Below are 7235 nucleotides of genomic sequence, written 5' to 3'. Positions count from 1 at the left end.
ATGAGGTGATCATCTGACTGTAGAAAGTTCCCCATTGAGGGAGGATCATCCCCCACTGGTGGTGGCTGGAGGAGTTGGGTGAGGGGTGGCTGAGAATCTCTCAAGGCATCTCTCTGCTCCTCAGGCCACAAAGGCAGCTGCCACACCTAATCTTATCTCCCCAGGGGTGAGGGAGACTGCAATGAAGGGTGGTGGTCCTGGGGCTAGCTCAGTCCTAATCAGGTTCCACTTACCTCTTTAGGTGTGTCTGTCCTTTGGTTAAGTTTCTCAAGGAGAAGTTTCTTTGATGTACTCCTGAGAACTTCTGGGGTGCTCTGAGCCCATAACAAATAATAAGCACACAACCAGAGTACTCCACTGGTAACTTCTCAATGTCAAGAGAAAGCAAGGAAGGACTTCAGAATGTGAAGTCCTCTTGAAAATTTTGCAGGAGTGTGTTATATGACAGGTGAGGTTATCACTACTCTTGATAAGGATGGAAGAGGTCCTAGTGCCCTTTTTAAAACATATATGGTTAAGGCATTGCCACTCACTGTGCAGTTTCTAACTATTTTTTTCTTTCTTTTTCTTTAAATCTTCCTCATGAAAAGACTAGAGCTAAATGGAAAATTTAATTTTCAAAGACAACATTCAAGAGAAACCTAAAAAGGGAAGCAGGGAAGAAAAACAAAACAAAACAAAACATTTTATTAAATAAGGTTAAACTGTTTACAAGCCTAGACAGAATGATGATACTTATAACTCAAGAATTGTATCTCCATTAGAGCACTTAAGAAGGGAATAAGTTGACTTTGATAGGATGATGTATAAACAAACAAACAAACAACAATAACAAAACTAAGAGGAACACACTGGGAGCAGGGAGAGGAAGAATGAGGTAATTATATCACAAGAAGAGATCCAAAAGATAAATTACAATGGAGGGAGATAAGGGAGGTGGGACTCTTGTTTGAACCTTACCCTCATTGGATATATATATATATATATATATATATATATATATATATATATATTAATGTAATAAACGTGCTTATTTATAGTTTTGGATTCCATTTTTTAATCCCTCCTTCCTTCCCTCCTCTCGAGGAGACAGTAAGCAATCAGATATGGGTTATACATGTATGATTATGCAAAGTATTAACATATTTGTAATTTTGTACAAGAAAATTGATTTTAAAAATGAAAGTGAGAAACAGCATGCTTCAGTCTGTTCCATCAATATCATTCTTTCTTTGGAGGGGGATAGTATGTTTTATTGATAGTCCTTTGGGATTGTCTTGGATCATTGTATTGTTGATAAAAGAGGGAATAACATGGACAATCAATTGGGCATAGAAATTTATCTTACTCTATAGGACAAGAAAATGGACGGTGGTTAGTAGAGGATGGCAGATTGAGGAAGGTGGTGGCAGAAGCAAAATACTCCTAAGGAGGTGCGTGGTAAAAGGAGAGAGAAAGAAAGAGAGAGAGAGAAAGGGAGGGAGGGAGGGAGAAAGGGGTGAGAATTGTTATAAATGTGCAAGATAGGTTGGAGGGAAATACACATTTAGGTTGGAGGGAAATACACAGTTAGTAATCATAACTGTACATGTGAATAGGATGAACTCTTCCATAAACTAGAAGTGGATAGCAGACAGGATTAAAAACCAGAATAATACAATATGTTGTTTACATGAAACACATGTGAAGCAGAGAAATACAGACAGAATAAAGCTAAAAGGTTGGATTAGAATATATTATGCTTCAGCTGAAGAAAGTTTATAGGAGGACAGAGATAAGTGTCACACAGGATGGGCAAGCATACATGGGTTATGGGATCATTTATACAGGCAATAATAAGACAACAGAGGAATACTTCAGTGAATGGAGCTTGAATATATATTTAATAAAGCTCAATTCTTATTTCCCAAAAGAAGAGTTTCCTTATTTTTAGGTTACATCTGTGGAAATGTGGAGAACCTGAAAACAGAATCTGCAAAATTTTCACCTATATTTAATAAGTAAGCTGTATCTTCTGTCATTGAAATGATGGATCTATGATTCATTTCTTTGGCAGTGGAAGGGAAATTGGCTGATCCACTACTGTCTAGCAAGCAGAGAAGTAAGTGCTTAATAAATGGTTATTGAATTGAAGTCAATGAACAATATGCCTACAATAGGCACCTTTAACTCCAAGAAAAGATCCACCATTGAAGAATTCATCCCAATGGTCCAAATACATCACTCCTAAGAAAAACAAAAACAAAGGAAGAAGAATCTTGTCAGCTACACCAGAATTTCTTTCCCCCTGTACTAAATCTCACATGAATCTCTTGTATAGATAGAACTAGCTCTATTACCATAGAATGTTCATTTTCTAGGATTATTAATTATTGTGATAAATTTCCTTAAGCAACAACTGCAGTAATAGATGAAAATAAAAGTTCATTGAGCAGCAAGATCCATGTTAATGTTCTTATCAAAACAGACAATATAAAGAAAAGGAAAAAAAAAAACTTAGAAGACCCATTGTAACCTCAGAAAGAGAAAGCAATTTGATTTCAGTAAGGGTCAATTAAGAGAACACTTGTTTTTCTTGCTTTTTTTTCCCCCTTTATCTCCTTTTGGACATTTTTTCCCTCTCATTATGAGTATTTTAGCCCAAGGTCGGGCTGAGACAAATAGGCTACTTTCTGTCTTTTTGTGTTCTTTCAAGTTTGTCTTCCTATTGTGGGCTTACATTTTAAAAATTGGATACTAAATATAATATTATTAAGCCAGGTACCCCTGAAAGACCTTAAAGTTCCTAGAAAACCAAATTTCTTATGTTCACTTTTCTGTGTATACAACAGTACAAATTTATGACAAATAAAAGATCTGACCTACATTTTTGAGTAGGGCAAATTAGCATTTGCAGATGGATATGTCCATGAACAAAAAGATACACTTTCTTCATTCTCAAACCCCTCCAAATCACAACCTAAAATCATAAAAAAATGTCCTGGATTATATTTGTATGATTGGTGTATTGGAGACATTCAGAAAATTAATATATGTTAATATTAAGTATTTATTATATTCCAAGCACTGTGTTAACTGCTAGGGATCGAAATACAAGCAAAAAGGGAAACACCATCTGCTTTTTTTTTTTTTTTAAGTGAGGCAATTGGGGTTAAATGACTTGCCCAGGGTCACACAGTTTAACAGTGTTAATCTGAGGCCGGATTTGAACTCAGGTACTCCTGATTCCAGGGGTGGTGCTCTATCCACTGTGCCACCTAGCTGCTCCACCATCTGCTTTTAAGCGTCTTATATTCTAAGGGGATGAGGAAAACACATTAACAGAAATTTAAAGCATGGGGGAGGGGACAAATATCATCTTAAGAGCATCATCTTAAGTCCAGAGGGGTCAGAAACAAAACCCAAAGGAGAAAGGAGGCATGAACTTTGCTGGCCTGGACACTTTCCTTAAAATGGAAGTTCTGTGAGGAACTGAGCAGTTGCATGAAGTAGCTGCTGGCGTGGAGTTTTACAGGGTAAGAAGGTTGTGGTAACATGGTGAAGAAAGAATTCCAAACAGAAGCAGAACCCCGAGATGAAAGAAATGAATATACCAGTGATCATCCTACAAAGGATGCATGGAAATAGTTGTGTTTTGGGGGCTAGTTGTGTTTTTGTTTGTCAAAAATAAATAAATTTATGAAACCAGAAACTCTTGGTTTGTCCTTTGGTCACCATGATTATGACCTATTGAACTTGATTGGCCACTGAGCCAGAATACACTGGCCATTCAGTAAACTTTAAAAAGAAAGGCTAAAGTTTGCACCTCTTCCTCTCTTTCTCCTTCCTCATCTTCTCCCTCCCCAAAGTGGAATACATATATTCTTTCATTGACTTTCTTTGTATTCCCAACACTTAGCACAGTGTCTGCATATAGTAAATGTTTGAGAAATACATAATGTTTTTGCCCCACTGTCACAAATACCTCTTTCTGAGTATTTCATTAAAATGCCACACACTATATTAGCTCCATTTCCACCTTAATCATGTAGCCTAGCATGAACTAATAATATTCATTCTGTAAAGACTGGAATGACAGCACCCAATGGAGACTTACTGTAGCAAAGCTCCACCATGAGGAGAAGGCATCTGAGGGCAAGTAATCTGGCTCTTTGGTGTCAGGAAGTGACTTTTGCTTGTGGGAGGAAGAGGGGGTGAGGCTGGCGCTCTAGCTCTCTTTCATCAGGACTCTGCTGGAGAAGGGAGCTAGAAATGCACTCTCCCTTTAATAGATATATCTGGGCCTTTCTCTTTCTTTTCACCAAATTCTTTTTCTCCTTAATAAATGCTTAAAAGTCTAACTCTTGCTAAAGCTTATAATTTATTGGTGACCACTCATTAGATATTTTAGACAGACTAGCTAGAATTTTAACCCTTACAGATTTTTTTTTTATTAGTTCACAAAAGGATCAGATTTTATTACTTGGGAATTAATTAAACAACAAAGGTGAAGCTAATAAAAATCAAAGATAAGGAAATAGTAAAATAGAAATACAGAGAAATGTTCTTAACTCTAAACTTAGCCTATTAGGGTTTTCCATAATTAAACTCACCAAACACCTGAACAGCCCACCAATCTAAGGTTGCTTGTGCGCCACTGGGACCGCTGTCACCACACTGAGACAGAGCATGAACACGTGATGCCAGCTCAAGAGCCCCGCAGGAAAAAGACTGAGTCCTGGAACACACCTAGTGTCCCGAAGCAGCCTAGCATTCGGGAAGCAGCCTAGCCTCCCTTCAGAGATCGTTCAATCTGTCCTCCCCCAAAAGGGGAGGTCTTTCAAAACCTGCCTTTCTGAGCTCAGTAGCATAGTAGTAAACTTGGGTTGGGCCAGGTGTGGCCTCTTCCAAATGAGTTAGCAAAAAATGGGAATATTAATCTTTACCACAAATAATTTTTACCATATTCCCCTGCTTTGTTTCATTGGGAAAAAAAATCTGTAAGGGACAAAAATTCTAGCTAGTCTGACTAAAATATCTAATGAGTGGTCACCAATAAATTTTAAGCTTTAGCAAGAGTTAGACTTTTAAGCATTTGTTAAGGAGAATAAGAATTTGGTAAAGAGAAGTGAAAGGCCTAGATTCATCTATCTATTAAAGGGAGAGTGCATTTCTAGCCCCACTCTCCACCAGAGTCCTGGTGAAAGAGAGCGAGAGCACCAGCCTCGCCTCCTCTTCCTCCCATAAGCAAATGTCACTTCCTGATGCCAAAGAGCTGGATGTCTTGCCTTCAGACGCCTTCTTCTCATGGTAGAGCTTTGCTACAGTAAGTCTCCAGCAGGTGGCATCATTCCAATCATTACAATTTGTGTAATTTAAGATTCTAAATGTGGATTCTAATGTGTTCCCCCAGTTTGGGGAAAACTGACTAAAAATCACTGATAAAACGAGTTTAGGTTTTTAAGGGTTTATTGGAAAATAGAAAGAAAAAGATTGAGAACAGAATTCTAACAGCCTGGCATTCCTATCTTTCCTCAAATTTCCTGTGAAGTCCTCTGCCGCCACCACCATCAAGTCCGGAAGCCAAAAAAGGCCAGCGCTCTCTGCGCAGGCTCCCTTTCCTCTTTCCTGTCTCCTCCCAGACCATAGGAGGCTTCTCAAGTTGATTGGCTGGTAGCCTTGATAGACAGCACCCATGAGCAAACGTCATTTCCTGACGCCAAGGAAAAGCCACAATGCCTCTGAGGCATTTTCCTCATGGTGGAGCTTTCCACAGCAAGTCTCCAGTAGGTGGCATCATTCCAATCATTACAAATTCTTTGTCTTGTGTTTTCTATTTTTTTTGTCCTGATATCTTAGGAGGGAATGCTTACATCAATTATATCAATCAGTTGGGAACCATTTATTAAGCATGCACTATGTGTCAGACACTTTGACATTATAAATAAAGTAATTAAAATAGATAGTAAAAAGTGAAATAATCTCTGTTCTCCAGGGGTTTATATTCTAATTAAAGAATTATTATTATGGCATTCATGGATAGATTTCATAAGGTTTATGAGCTTGGATGGGAACAATGACAACTTTATTACAGTGTAATTGTTTTCTTTTGTATCCTATGGATTTTATTTTATCCATTTGAAATTATTTTTCTGTTTTTTTGTTGTTGTTGTTTTGTTTTTTTTTAGTGAGGCAATTGGGGTTAAGTGACTTGGCCAGGGTCACACAGCTAGTAAGTATGTTAAGTGTCTGAGGCTGTATTTGAACTCAGGTCCTCCTGAATCCAGGGCCAGTGCTCTATCCACTTCGCCACCTAGCTGCCCCCAATAAAGTATCATTCCAAGATTATCCTTTTTTTTGGGGGGGGGGCAGGGCAATGAGGGTTAAGTGATTTCTCCAGGGTTACACAGCTAATTAAGTGTCAAGTGTCTGAGGCTGGATTTGAACTCAGGTACTCCTGAATCCAGGGCCGATGCTTTAACCACTAAGCCACCTAGCTGCGCCTGAAATTATTTTTCTAAGAAGAGAGTCTATAGGCTTCACCATACTACTTAAGGATCCAAAACATCAAAAAGACTAAGAAGCCCCTGCTGTAGGGGTAATGTAAATTCAGGAGCTGTTAAAAATAATAATATGCTGTGATGGGGGAGGGGAGTACTGGGGAATCAGGAAGAGTTCATTGAAAAAGGGAACACTTAAGCAGAACCTTGAAGGAATCTAAGAAATCCCAGAAGCAGATGTTAGAAGAAAGGACATTCCAGAGACAGACCATACAAAGGCTCAAAGATAAGGGATATAAAGCCTTATGAAGCATAAAGTGGAGGAAGAGTAATACTTTTTAATTGCCCAGGAAAGATAGACTGGGCAGCACAATGAAAGGGGAGGAAAAAATTAGATGGATATCCAGGAAGCTTAGCTAAGCTATGGGTGTCTATTAGCAAGCTAGTTAAGGGGTTCAATATGGTGAACTAAAGTGCAAAACGCCATAGTTTTCCCTTCCCTCTTGGACCATTGGATTAAGTGATTCATAAAGTGTGACGCAATAGAAAAAGCACTAGTTTCTGGTTCCAAGGGCCTAAGTCCAGTATATATTTTGACATTTTCCACCTGTGTGACCTTGGCAATGTCCTTTAACCTTTCTATCCCTCAGTTCTCTTATTGCTGAAATGAAGGCATTGGGCTAGATAGTCAAAATTCCTATAATCTTGTGATTTTTCTATTTCTTTTGAGGGCCCTATGACACTTCTGGTTACCTA

The 7235-nt window shown here is 38.4% G+C and overlaps 1 non-coding gene across 1 annotated transcript; it reads left to right on the top strand.

The window, feature by feature from the left end:
* The first annotated feature begins 434 nt into the window (after positions 1-434).
* LOC122730274 lies at positions 435-559 on the top strand. The gene has a single exon (XR_006353464.1). It is a non-coding gene; the product is annotated as a U6atac minor spliceosomal RNA (small nuclear RNA).
* The last annotated feature ends 6676 nt before the right edge of the window (positions 560-7235 follow it).

Source organism: Dromiciops gliroides, chromosome 5 (genome assembly GCF_019393635.1).
Source record: "Dromiciops gliroides isolate mDroGli1 chromosome 5, mDroGli1.pri, whole genome shotgun sequence".
Lineage (NCBI taxonomy): Eukaryota > Metazoa > Chordata > Mammalia > Microbiotheria > Microbiotheriidae > Dromiciops > Dromiciops gliroides.
The sequence above is the reverse complement of the archived record's forward strand: the minus strand, read 5'-3'. Positions and strand labels throughout refer to the sequence as shown.